At 44.5% G+C, this 14335-nt stretch overlaps 1 protein-coding gene across 6 annotated transcripts in view; it reads left to right on the top strand.

Moving 5' to 3' along the window:
• Positions 1 to 14335, top strand: part of LOC146832901 (breast cancer anti-estrogen resistance protein 3 homolog) — a 169768-nt gene that overhangs the window by 125120 nt on the left and 30313 nt on the right. The gene's annotated exons all lie outside the window — the stretch shown is intronic.

Below are 14335 nucleotides of genomic sequence, written 5' to 3'. Positions count from 1 at the left end.
ATAGGTCTCGCATTCGCAGGAGTTTGAGCTATTGGCATTTTAAATGACAATTCCTTTTATTTATGTGTTTTAAAAACATTCAAGGGGCGTGTAAACATGCATTTTGTACTTATTGTCCTTGCTAAGGAGAAGCAAGGCTGTCAGTAAAAGAGCCGCAGTTACTGCCAGCTTTGCTTCTCGTAAGCAATGACTAAGTGGAAAGTATGTGTTTACGCATTGCTTTCAGGTTTTTAAAAACACAAATAAAAGGCATTGTCATTTACAATGCCATTAGCTCAAAGTACAGCAAATGCGAGACCTATTGCATTGCAAATGCCTATTGAGCATATTCATGTGAAACTGCTATTGTAGAGGCCTTTGGAAAGGAAGGGGAGGTGTGGGCTGAATATGCGGCTCCGGGTTTGTATTGTGCACAGTTCATAAAACAGTTTATAAAGCCGTACTAGAGTACAATTGCTTGTAAGTGTGGAAATTAATCAATAAGGGCAAAATGAAATGTGAAGAAGCCGATTAAATGTGGGTAGTAATAGTGTGTGGGCTTATGTTTATTGAGGGGTAGCGGCTTAAAACTGCTACAGCGTTTGTTTATTGCTATACGATCTTTTGATCAGCAGTAGAAAATGTGAAAGGAGGGCCAACACGGGGGGGGGGTGGGAGGTAAAAAGAAAGTAAAGGGCGAATAGATTTATGCGGGAAGGCACTGCCAGATGGTGCGAAAGATAAGATTTAGAAAACAGTGTGTGAAGCAGCCGAAAAGGGCTGGAGGGCATGTGGTGAAGCCGACTGTTTATACTTGCGTTGGCGTGTGGCTAGCAGCAATTGAGTGGAGGGAGGAGGGGCTGGGCCGAGAAGAGAAAGTGTGTGCGCAAAGGGATACCAAGCATTGGCATTGCCAATAGGTCGCGCCTTTGGAACCTTATAAAGTGTTTAGCCATGCAGCACATTATCCTGGGTGCTACAACATCTACTGTTACTTAACGTGCCACTGGTGATGTGACAAAGCTAAGTACAACAAGCACAACATAAAGTGGCTGCCTGTGCAGGAGGAAGATGCTTACGTCAAGAGCCTTGGCCCACGCACTCTTCAACTCAATCCACCTCACCTCGGTTTCTCACAAGCATGAACCAGTGCTGCAGGTATTCACCTAATGTATTCCAAAGCCTTGTTAACCATTTCCTATTGGGATGTAAATAGACTTTTAAAGACCTGTGAAATGCTCTGGTGAGGCTGAGATAAGACCTGAGACACTGATCATGGAGCGCACAGCAGTTCATGTGTGTGTGTGGTTTTTTCTCCTGTCCGGGCTGAGACACAAGGGGGATGGGCTGCTAAAGCCTGCTATGTGTATATATCATACTCCCTAATTGGCAGACAGCCAGAGACGGGTGCTGTCAGGGTCACGGAGGAGCAGGGACACAATACAATGGGTTGAAATAATGAACTGCAGGGAGAGGAAAAGGGAATGAGAGGAGGATGGGCAGCGTGGCATGTCAATTACAGCACATTAGCCGTGAACATTTGAAATTGATGAGAGGTAAGTGAATCAGCATCAAGGCAAATTAGCACGACACAATCAATAATGTTACACAGTAAATGGGGAATGGTAATGGTGCACTTCTAGGGCGGTGGTGCCGATAATTTTGAATATGCCAAGTGTGTCATTAAGCAAGGTGTCTGGTAGACGCAGTAACATTTGTTTAGGTCCCCTGTGCGTTTGCTTATGAGGGTGGGCAGAGGACTCCTAACACAACGCTGGAGAGCAAAAAATACAAGCATTTGCAATGCAATAGGTGTCGCAGTTATGCGAGTTTGAGCTATTGCCATTGTAAATGGCTATGCCTTTTATTTTGGTTTTGGTTTATAAAACATAAATAAAAGATATTGTCATTTACCATGGCAATAACTTAAACTCGCATAAATGCGAGACCTATTGCATTGCAAATGCTTGTTTAAGACCATGCTGTCGCTTTCAAAACCAGCTGCAGAGACAAGGCTGTTCAGCCCTTTTAACACTCTTGTCACTGAGTGAAAAGCTGCGCTACATGGAAAACAGCTGCTATGCTTGCTGTTTGATTGAAAGCGCCTCGCATGGGGGGGGTGGGGTGGGGGGTACATGTAGCCAGAAAATAATGCTCCTGTTAACTGTCATTAACAAGTTTACATGTAATAGTGAGGGGTGACGCCCCAATAAGTTGAGCGCCTGCTGCAGGCAGGTGCAGGGCAGACTCGGCTTTTCATCCTTATGAATGGATCTCTGACTGCTTCATCATAAATCGCAGCTAAGTTGTTGATTCTTGGCATGTAGGACAGTAGGAGTGAAGTTTATAGTTCTTTGCATGCAAGCATTACGGGCACTCTATTAAATAAATAAAAAGCCAAGGCGAATGCTGCTCGATGCTGTTTGGGAGGTGGGAGGGGAAAATGAAAGGCCACAGTGATTAAACAAAGAAAGTGAAACCAGCCACAGCATCGATGCTGGATGATGTGTGGGAGGGGTGCTCTTTGCAGGCAAACATTACCGTCGCTCTATTAAATAAATAAACAAATAAAGGGCCATGGCGATTGCTGCTCATTGCTGTTTAGGAGGTGGGAGGGGAGCCGCGGCGATCGCTGCTCGATGCTGTTAGGGAGGTTGGCGGGGTGTTCTTTTCAGGCTAGCATTACAGGCGCTCTATTAAATAAATAAAAAGCCATGGCGAATGCTGCTCGATGCTGTTTGGGAGGTGGGAGGGGTAAATAAAAGGTCACAGTGATTAAACAAAGGAAGTGAAACCAGCCACGGCACATTTCAACAAGCCCGGCGGAGCGTGGGGCGCGCGCTTGGCGGGGGAGCGCATTCCAGGCGGGTGAGCGGACCCTTTGAAGTGCAATGCCAAAGCGGATTGCATGGCGGCACGATGCGCGTGATTGTGCGCATGCTAGCCATGCAATCCGCTTTTGGGAGCACTTTGAAAAGCCCCCTTACAATAGTCTTGGTTTGCGATCGCTTACGCGATAGCAAGGCGAGACCTACAAAACATCTTGGAGAAGAATTCTGCCCACCAGGACTGATTTGAATTTATTACCATAGCTGGGAGGTTGTCTGGGCCTGCTGCTCTTGTTAAATTCAACGTCCTTATTGTACTAAGAACATTTACTATCGAGCAATCCGATTTTAAGTTCTCTACTAGGCCACTCCAAACCCTTGGTCTCTCCTCCTCGATTTCACTCCCCTGGGGGTATAATTCCTGTAAATAATCTTCCCATATCCCCTCTTCCACCACACAACTCATTGGGGCAACAGAAGATTCTGTAGCTGATTTTATTAACAACCAAAACTGACGAATATTCTTAGATTCTATTGCCTCCAAAAATTTTCCCCAGCATGATTCTTTATGGGCCCTCTTTGCATTACGGATTAATAAAGTATATTCTTTCTTAATTTTGGCAAGATTTTCAGCCCTTGCCTGATCAAATTTTTTACGTCGACTACATTTTTCTCTTCTTAGTTCTTTTTTCTTATTTAAGCAATCTATATTGAACCAATTTCCTTGTTTGGCCTGCCTCCTTTCTTTATCCTTGGCTGCTCTTACATCTGTTCTTAATTTTATTGTTATACATTTAACTACTTGATCGATTTTATCAACATACCATGATAAAATTTGGCCACTCACGCATCCTAGCCTAACATTTTGTTGCAAACTAGTTAACCTTTCTATAAATACATCCGATAACCGAGTAGTTATCCGCCTCGGATATTCCATCTCTTGAAAGATAACTTTATCACAAGCTGCCTGTGGGATTATTACCAGCTCTAATTCTATTAAATTATGGTCACTACAATCCGAAGGGCTAATCCTGAAATCTGCTATTAATTCAAAGTTCCATGCCAACATGAAAACATAATCAATAGGGCAATTTTGAGACCCATATTTAAAAGTTTTCTTTGCCGGACAATCTTGAGCTAGCCTGCCATTTAAGCAAAATAGACTTTTTAATGCTAAATAGTTTCCCAATTTTGCATCCTCTGTCGATATTTTATTTTCGGAAAACTCTGCTTTTTTTATATCATGTGAATCCAAGATATCTGTATACCACTGGTCTAACAGTTTTGGGTTTAATTTATGATTAAAATCTCCCACCAACAAAATTATATCAGTCCCATACTTATCACAGAATAAATCCAAATCATTCTTAAAATGTCCCAATTCACGCCCATATTCTTCCTGTGAGCCCCATTGCATATAAACATTTAAAATCAACATATTTTCATATTTTTGTCAATAAACATTGTCAATATCCTACAGACCCAGAGCCACTTACATGTCACAGGTAGCTGGGATACCCTTGTCACTAAATTTGTAGATAATAAAATCAATAAGCCGCCTGCTGCGCGGCCAGAACTGGATTTTTTCGCTGAACGATGGATTTGACGAAACCCTTCAACTACAGGGGGCTCTCCACAAAGCCAGGTCTTTTGTAAACAGATAATCTCATTATTTTTCGAGAGCTTTTTTAAGACTTCCTGTTTTAGCTGTGTTCCGAGGCCATTTATGTTCCAAGAGACCAATTTTATGCCATGTGGCTGCCCCATTACCGATTCTACATCGCTCAATAGCCCGGCAAATTCTGTTCCCTCCGTATAACACTGAGAAGGACCTGCCGGGCTTGTACTATAGCTCCAGTTCTTCCTGGCTTTCATCAAGTTTGAATTATTTATTACTATATTGAAGTTTTCCAACCCTTGGTCTACTTCCTTTCCTGGTAGCTGTACTTGTCTCTTTACTAGGCCTGCATGAAAACGTAAGAAAGTTTTCTGTTGCGGAGCATTAACTTCTGGGGCGATTTCTTCTTTAGGCACTAGCCTGATCCCTTCTTTTCGTATCTCCTTCTCTGCGTTTATCACTGCTGCTTGGACCAGGTCAGAATAAAACTGTAACCTAGTGAACTCCTTACCATCACAGGTTGCTTGAAAACCCACCTGCCGAAGAACCTTGGATCCTGTTCCTTTTAAATTTGGGCAGTGGGCAAATGAGTTAAGTAGGTGGGATCTGTTTAAATAAGAGTTTTTCTTCGTTCTTTTCCCTCCCCTTCCCATTTTCACTTTTTCGAAGTATAGCCACTTATTCCCTTTATCCTCCTCTCCTTTCAATCTAGATCCCCTCGGAGGCGGTTGGGTATTATTTCTTGTCCCTTCCTCCGAGCTAATACCTCGTGATAACTTATCATTAGGTAAAGTCATAAGACCTGGATTTCTTACTACCTTGAGAGGCATTTGATTTAGATTATTTAACTCCTTATCCTGATGGTTTTGCTTCCTATTACTGATCTCCTTTTCTACTAACACCCTTGCTGGTTTCTCTGCACTTATTCTTGTCATTCCTATTTCTCTCACTACTTCTCTCATGACATTAAGGGGTTCAACCTTAGATATTTGATTGTGTACTCCTAATTGATCCTTCTTCTCCCTTCTCTTTTTCATTACTCTTATTTTATCCTTTCTTTGTACATTTCTTCCTACCATTCTCACACGTTTCGACAAACCATATCTTAAATGTCCGCCCCTTCTCTTTACCAGCATCGGCCATCTTGAGACATAAACTTCGTGATTGGGAGTTGGTGATTCAACATTAGGGTTAATCATAGGTGGATCAACATTTCCAGTCTCCTCCCCCCCCTCCCTTACCGGGGCTTTCAATACTGGGTCCGAAACAGGTCTTAACATTAATGGCATTTGCCCCCTAAAACCATGTAATTCCCCCTCAATTTTAAAAAGTTGCATTTTCTGAGTTTTTAAAATGTTGTGATTTAGCAAAGTCACTTCCAACAGGCCTTGGAGTGATTTTTGTAACATCAGCATTAACTCCAGTATTGAAAAACCTGGTGTTGCTGAAGTTTCCATATTTGACTCCAAGGGTTGATTTTCATCATTAATATCACCAGTATTGATCACCTGCCCTGATCCCTTGGTTCCGTGTGAGACCGAAGCATCTGTCCCTTTTAATCTTCCATCTGAGGTTAAGGCTACTACTTCATTTTTCCTTTGGTCCGGACTTTCTACTTCATCAAGCGACTGTAAAAGCGGTCTCGGGGCTGAGGAGAGTCGTGGTGACATTATTGCCCCCTTAAATCCTATCAAAGACTGTACTGATTGATTAGCCAGATTTATCGAATCCATTGTATGTTCGTCAAATATTAGGGAGGACTCCCCTTTCCATAATTCATCCCCTTCTTCTGTAGCCGGGGATTTAGCCGGAGAAAAGACCCTTTTAAAGTGCTTCCCAACAAATTCTTTGAGGGATTTAGATGCTGTACCTCCCTTACTTCCTCCAAGTAGAATCTCTTTAGAAGCTTTTCCTTTTTTCTTTTGAACGCATTTGGATTTTGGCTCTGCCCCTGGGCCGATCAAGTTCCCCCCAGAGGTGTTTTGATCTCCTGCAGTTGCCCTTTCTTTTTGCTTTGGACCCAATACGCTTTTATTTCTCCGAGGGGCCATTTAAGCACTTCGAAATGAACTTTGATGCAGCTTTAATGCCCCAATATACCAAACACAGTCCTCCGGGCGAGGGGGGTGACCACAACTTGGTATTAGTTACTACCACTTGACAAGATTTTTTTTTTTCTTTTTTTTTTCTCTCACTTACCTCTGTTGTGCCTTGTACTTATGCTGTGCGCCGTGCCCTTCTTCACCCTACTTCCAACATCCAAAATAGTCAGTCGAAAAGATCCTCCTTGCACATCAGCTACAAATATTCAATTGAATTGTATTGTATGGAGCTTATGTAGAGTCTAATGCAGACCGCCCCTCCAAAACGCGCCTCTCCTCCACCGCGCTTTAAATGCGCTCCCACCCTCCCCTCACTTCAATTCCCGCCAAGCGAGGTATCACACTGCGCTTTGGGGGGGGGGGGGAGAAGACGAGTTAATGATGCCGTGGCCCAATAGGGGGGATAACTCCACACTCAAAATAGATATCCACACTCAGTAGACGGCGGTCAGCAGACTTATATGTAAACACTTGCGAGCATGCGAGCTCGCGTAAAACGTGTTTAGGCACCGGCTCCGGCGTTTAGATTCCCGTTCCCGGCTCTGGCTCCAAGCCCCAAGCTCCGACTTGCATCGACGTTGACGTCGACGTCAGGGTCACGTAATGCGGCAGTAACGGCGGTACGGCAACAACAGAGTTTCCTTACGGCAACAACATAGTTAGATTTTTAGAAACAGCATTTTTGTTAAAAGACCACACATTATCGTTGGTGCGCTGTATAGTTTTATTAGTAAAACTGTATGTCTGTGCAAATGTAATAGTTATTTCAATTGAAAATGTGTTGTCTGTAATGGCAGTGTGCTACCACACCATGCATAGTCCCCATACTCCACTCTACTCTGCACAACTCCATGCCACTGTACTCTATTCTGCACCACTCCCCTTTATACCACACTGCACTTTGTGCCAATGCACTGTACTTAACTCTGTAGTTCTCCACTCTACGCCACTGCACTCTATGCCACTTCACTCTACATCTCTCTACTCTGCACCACTCTACTCTATGCCAATGCACTCTACGCTACTCTACTCTACACCACTGCACTCTTTGCCACCGCACTCTACTCCACTCCAGTCTAGGCCACGCCACTCTTCTTTGCACAACACTACTCTAAGCTGCTCTGCACTCTACACCAGTGTGCTCTATGCCACTACGTCAATGCCCCAACTCTCTACCACTCCACTCTACTCTCCTGCACTATGTCAATCCACTGTATGGCACTCTAATCTACTGTGCACACTGCACTCTATGCTACTGCACTCTACACCACTTTACGCCATTACTCTACATCACTCTACTCTACACCACTGCAATCTACCCTGAACCACTCCAGTCTACGCCACTTCACTCTATCCTGAAACAATCTAATCTATGCCTCTCTTTTCCCCTCTATGCCACTGCACTCTACGCCACTGCACTCTACTTTGCACCACTGTAGTCTACGCTACTGCTCTCTATGCCACTCTATTCTGCACCACTACACTCTATACCAATGCACTCTATGCCACTCTACACCACTGCACTCTACTCTGCAATGCTCCATTCTCCGCCACTGAACTCTATGCTACTCTTCTCTGCACTATAGCACTCTACGTCACTGCACTATGCAGCCCTCCATTCTACGCCACTAAATGCTACTCTGTACCATTCTACACCACTGTACTCTATGCCACTCTACTCTGCACCACTGTACTCTACTCAACTGTATTCTACTCCACTGCACTCTGTGCCACTCTACTCTGCACCACTGCACTTTATGCCATTGCACTCTACTATGCACCACTCTAATCTACACCACTGCATCCTACGACACTACATTGTATGCCACGTAATTCTTTCCTGCTGTACTCTATGCCACTATACTCTGTAATAGTCTACGCCAATGCACTCTACATGAGTCAACTCTACTCTACTCCACTCTACTGTATGCCATTGCACTCTACACCGCTCTACATCACTGAACTCTACGACACTCTAATCTGCAACACTGCACTCTATGCCACTGAACTCTACACCACTCCACTCTGCGCTACTGCATTGTATGCCATCACACTCTACGCCACTGCAATCTACGCCACTATACTTTGCTCTGCATCACTGGACAACAGTGGTTCTTAACCTGTGTGTGTGGTACAAGGACCCATGGGGGTCTGCGAGCATTACTCAAGAGGTCCGTGACTGTGTTACAAAATTAAATAATATTGAAATCAATACAATACAATTAAAGGAGGATATACAAATAAAGTAGCAAGATTGAAAACGTTTTTAAATACTTTTTCTATATTTGATTGCAAATTAACTAAATATTTCCATATTTGAGTATTTGTTTGGTGTATGCTAGTTTTTGTATTTTTGTGTATTGTTTCGATGTCCAAGTTATTCAAAATGCTTAGACCCGGGGTCCCTACATTCCAGTAACGACTCAGAGGGGATCTTCAGATTCCGGTAATGAGTCAGTGGGGGTCCACTGAAGTCACAAGATTAAGAACTGCTGCTCTACCCACTGCACTCTATGCCACCCTACTCAACGCCACTCTACTCAAGTCTGCACCAATACACTCTGCGCCGCTGAACTCTGCAGTACTCCATTCTACGCCACTGAACTCAATGCCACTCTATTTTACTCTGTACCACTCTACTTTACGCCACTCTACTCTACACCACTCTGCTCTACACCACTCTGCTCTACACCACTCTGCTCTACACCACTCCGCTCTACCACTGTACTCTATGCCACTGCACTCTACTATGCAACATTGTAATCTACACCACTTCATTGTACGACGCTGCATTGTAGACCGATGAATTCTATGCAGCTGCACTATACGTCACTTTAATCTGCAATACTCTTCTCCAATGAATTCTGCACCAGTCTACTCTACGCCACTCCACAATACGACACGCTATGCAACGCCACTCTTTGCCACTCCAATACATGACACTCTGCCACTCCACTCTACGACACTCTACTACACTCTTTGCCATTCCACTCTATGACACCTCGACACTCTTCTCTATGCCACTAACTTTTAACCTTGCTTAACAGCAGCCACACTGGTGAACAACATGGCTAAAACCCATTGGCAAAACCAGTAGCTCTTTCAAAGGTGACACCTATTGGCTTTGCCGTTCCTTGGTTTTGTTGACGTGGAAGATCTTCAAAAATTAAACAGGGCCTTGTCACACACATACATGCGAACATTTTCAAACAGGAAGTTGGTAGAGTTTGACAAAAAAATTGGGGGAATTTTCTTTATCCCAGTACAATTTTAGGCGGAAGACAGCTCAAATAAAGTCATTTTGGCTTCAAGAATCGTGAGTCTGAAGCCTTGATCGAGTCTGTTGGCATTTATGCACATCTACATAGACATTTTTTATTTTTAAATGTTTTTATACACCTATACTGCCTCTCATATTAATCGCAAATTAAAATACATAGCGCTCACTATGTTAAAATGTTTAGCATATGATAGCAGTTTTACTTTTGTCACTTAACCTTTGACATTGATGATAGCGCAGGTCGTGACATCAAAGAAATGATTAAAACGGATTAAATATATTTAATAAATGTGTATCAAGATTCATATTTAAATGTACACAAGCTTTATAAATGCACTGAAGGGAAATGTAGGCAGCAGCCCAGCCTAAATATGGAAAATAGATAATTCCCATGAGGTGAACTAGAACTTAGCTGCGCACAGCTGTTGTGCCCCCTTCTGGTGAGAGGGATTCCTGTGCCCTTCTGTGCTGCTGAAGTTCTCTACATGCAGATGTGTGTCACATCTGGATGGCAGAGTCTAGTTGTTATCACCAAGAGTAAGGTGTCACCTGGTACGACTGGGAGCTCAGCATGACCGCCAGATATGTGTCTCACTCATGATGAGTGATACTTGAAGTCTTTGAAAAGAAAAAAAAAATCTTTTGAAAACAAAGTCGATAGCGTGAAATATGCTCTGCGCCACCATTTGGAAAGTGGTTTCAGTGCAATATTATATAGCCTTACAGCCCGATGTAGCGGGCTCTACTGACCATTTGTCGAGGGCCTTTAACCCGTTGTGTGCTTATGACGAGCCCAGCTCGTCATGAGGCACAGTGGAGCTGTGCTCATGACGAGCTGGGCTCGTCATAACGGTCGCGCTCCGCCCACGCGCGATTGATTCCCCGCCTGTGCGGGAGAATCAATTAGTGGGCGGAGCTCGTCACGAGCACAGGTCCACTGTGCCTCATGACGAGCTGGGCTCGTCACGAGCATGCCGCCGCTGCACCCCCCCCCCCGCACCGCGGGGGAATTACCCCTGCAGCGAAGGGGTTAACAAGGGAGCAGGCCTTTAATGGCCGGTAGAGCCTGCCACAGAGAGCTCTATGGCTATTAGAACATTCCGCCCCCAGAGGGCAGAATGTTGTAATTTGTAAACAAAAAAAAGGCCTCTCGGAACCAGAGGGGATTTAAATCCCCATAGGCTTCGAGAGGCCTTTGTTCACAGCAACAGCTGTGAAATGAAAAAAGCATTGGAATGTTGCTCTCCGGGCTTCTACCAGCCAGTAGAAGCCCGGAGCACTCCATTGTCTACAATGGAGCGCACAACATTCCAATGTTCTAATCTTTTTTGGAGCCTTATAAGCTTCAAACAGGCACAGTCAGTGCACACTTTACCTCCTTCCACCTCCTGCTGCTAACTCTTTTTTTTCCTGAACAAAGAATGAACAGGGCACATGGTACTCTGATTGAGAGGTCTCTGCGGGTCAACAGTTCGCTTCAGGGGCCCAGTACATTATTCCCTTGAGTCGTTTTCCCTGATCCACTTTACGAATAGTGCTTCTAATTTCTGTGTGTCATCTCCTCAAGTGCCACTCATGGGGTTCCTTGTTTCAGAGCTTCTCCTTCTGGTGCACTGCAGGTGTGCTGTCACAGCATAGGCAGTATTTATTGGTAGACCTGGAACATGGCTGCCATTCATTCCTTTTTAGGTCGGTTTGCTATTTACATCTTGGGGACATTTGGATAGCTTCCCTGGGAATGTATTCCGCCCATTGCTTACCATTGGCGTTGTGGTTTGCAGCTAACATTTGGTTGCTTTCTATTTGCTGGCTCGGTTTGTTTTAGGCTGTTCAGCTTGAGTTCATCCCTTCCCTTGCCTGTATTCTTCCACCAGTAATGGATTTCTGTAAACAGGCCTTTAAATCTTGTTCTTAATTTGTCACATTTGCTGTGCATTCAAAGACAGAGGTCAAATGTCAGACTCTGTCTTCCAGGGAGCTTGGTGTTTATTTTTCTTTCTCTGACTTCAAAGTGAGAGGATTTATGTGACAATCATGCTGCCTAATGGGAGAGTGCTTCAGGAAGGCAGTACGGTGTTATTTTTCTTCTAGCACACAACAAAATTTAAATGTCTGTAAATGAACTGATCAGATGTTTCAGACTATATCAGAATTAGAAAAGCCCAATGAAGCACATTTTTGGGTAATTGTGAAGAGCCGTGGAAACAAATATTTTGATACTATCAAAGCAAACCAATACACTAGGTGATGGCATTTCCACACATTATCATTTGTGCATTGTATACTTTTATCAGGAAAACTGTATGTCTGTGAAAATGTAATGGCAATTTCGATTGAAGATGTGGTTTCTTTAATGGCAGCGTGCTACCACACCATGCATACACCACTCTTCTCTGCACCACTCCACATTATGCTACTCCACATAACTCTACACTGTCACTGCAATCTACTCTATGCCACTTTTTTCTATGCCTCTCTACTCTACACCACTCTACTCTATACTAATGCACTCTACCCCACACAACTCTACTATGCACCACTGCACTCTTTGCCACTGTACTCTGCGCCACTCCACTCTGCGCCACTCCACTCTATGCCACTCTACTCTGCAACACTGCATTTCATGCAAGTGCACTCTACTTTGTACCACTCCACTCTATGCAGTGCACTCTATGCCAGTCCACTCTATGCCACTCCACTCTATGCCACTCTACCCTACAACACTGCACTCAGTTCCATTGCACTCAGCTTCACTCTCTGCCACTCCACTCGGCTCCACTGCATCTTACTGTACGCCACTGCACACTACTCTGTTTAACTCCACTCTGTTCTCTATCTGTGTACTCTTGTCTGTATCATTGCACTCTGTGCCAATGCACTCTACACCACTTTACTCAAAACCAATACACTCTACTCTGCACCACTGCAATCTACGCCACTATACTCTACAACTCTTTACACCACTATACTCTATGCCATTGCACACTACATCACTGCACTCTACTCTATTCCACTCTATTCTACTCTGCACCACTGTACTCTATGACACTGCTCTCTATGATACACCACTCTGCACCACTCTACTCCACTGCACTCCACGCCAATGCACTCTACGCCACTTTACTATACACCACTGCACTCCACGACAGTCTACTCTGCAATTCTGCAACTGCACTCTCTGCCACTGCACTCCACACTGTGCCACTCTACTGTACTCTGTACCACTCTACTCCACTGCCCTCTATGCCACTCTACTGTAAACTACTGCACACTACACCAATGCACTACACACCACTTTGCTCAAAACCAATGCACTCTTCTCCAGCTATTCTGCACCACTGTACTTTATGCCACTATACTCTACACTATGCCACTGCACTACTCTGCCCCAATCTACTCTATTCCACTGCACTGTGCGACACTCTACTCTGCAAGACTGCACTTTAAGCCACTGCACGCTACACCACTGCACACTACACCACTTTACACCATTTAGGTTTATGTCACTTTACTCCGCACCACTCCATTCTACTCTGCACCACTGTACTTAATGCCACTGCTCTCTGCACCACACTACTGTACTCTGTGCCACTCTACTCAGCACCACTCTACGACACTACTCTGCAAGACTGCACTCTCCACCAGTGAACTCAATGCCACTCTATTCCGCACCACTGCATTCTACACCACTACACACTATGCCACTCTGCGCCATTGCGCTCCACATCACTGCACTCTATGTCCCTCTATTATGCTCTACACTACTGTACTCTGCACTGCTCTACTCTGCACCACCATACTCTGCAGCACTGCACTCTAGTTTGCACCACTCAACTCTACGTCTCTCTACTGCACTCTATGCCAATACACTCTACACCACTACACTCTTCATCACTCCACGTCACTCTAATCTATTCTGCACTCCACATCACTGCACACTATGCCACTGCACTCTACGCCACTCTGCTCTACACCTCTACACTCTACACTGCACCATTCCACTCTGGCCTGAACCACTCTACTGCACGCCACTTCACTCTACTCTGAAACAATGTACGCTATGCCACTGCACTCTACGCCATTCCAATCAACTCTGCACCACTCTACTCTATGCCACTGCATTCTATGCCAATGCACTGTACAGCACTTTACTCAAAACCAATGCACTTAATGCCACTGCACTCTACACTAATCTACTCTGCACCACTGTACTTTACACCACTTCACTCCAGACCACTCTACGATACTCCACTCTGACGCTCCACTTCATTAAACTCTACTCCACTCTGACACTCCACCCTACAACAATACTCTACTCCACTCTATGCCTCTCTACAACACTACTACACTCTATAATGCTCTACGCAACTCCCTCCAAGCCAGTCCATGCCACTTTTCTCCACTGAATTCTATGACACTATTTCACTCTACTCCACTCCACGCCACTCTACTCCACTCTATGCCACTCAACCCTACAACACTCTACTCCACTCTGTGATTTCACTCTCCCACACTACTCCACTCTGTG

This window comes from Triturus cristatus, chromosome 4_2 (genome assembly GCF_964204655.1).
Source record: "Triturus cristatus chromosome 4_2, aTriCri1.1, whole genome shotgun sequence".
Classification (NCBI taxonomy): Eukaryota; Metazoa; Chordata; class Amphibia; order Caudata; family Salamandridae; genus Triturus; species Triturus cristatus.
This window is presented reverse-complemented; position numbering and strand designations above follow the sequence as displayed.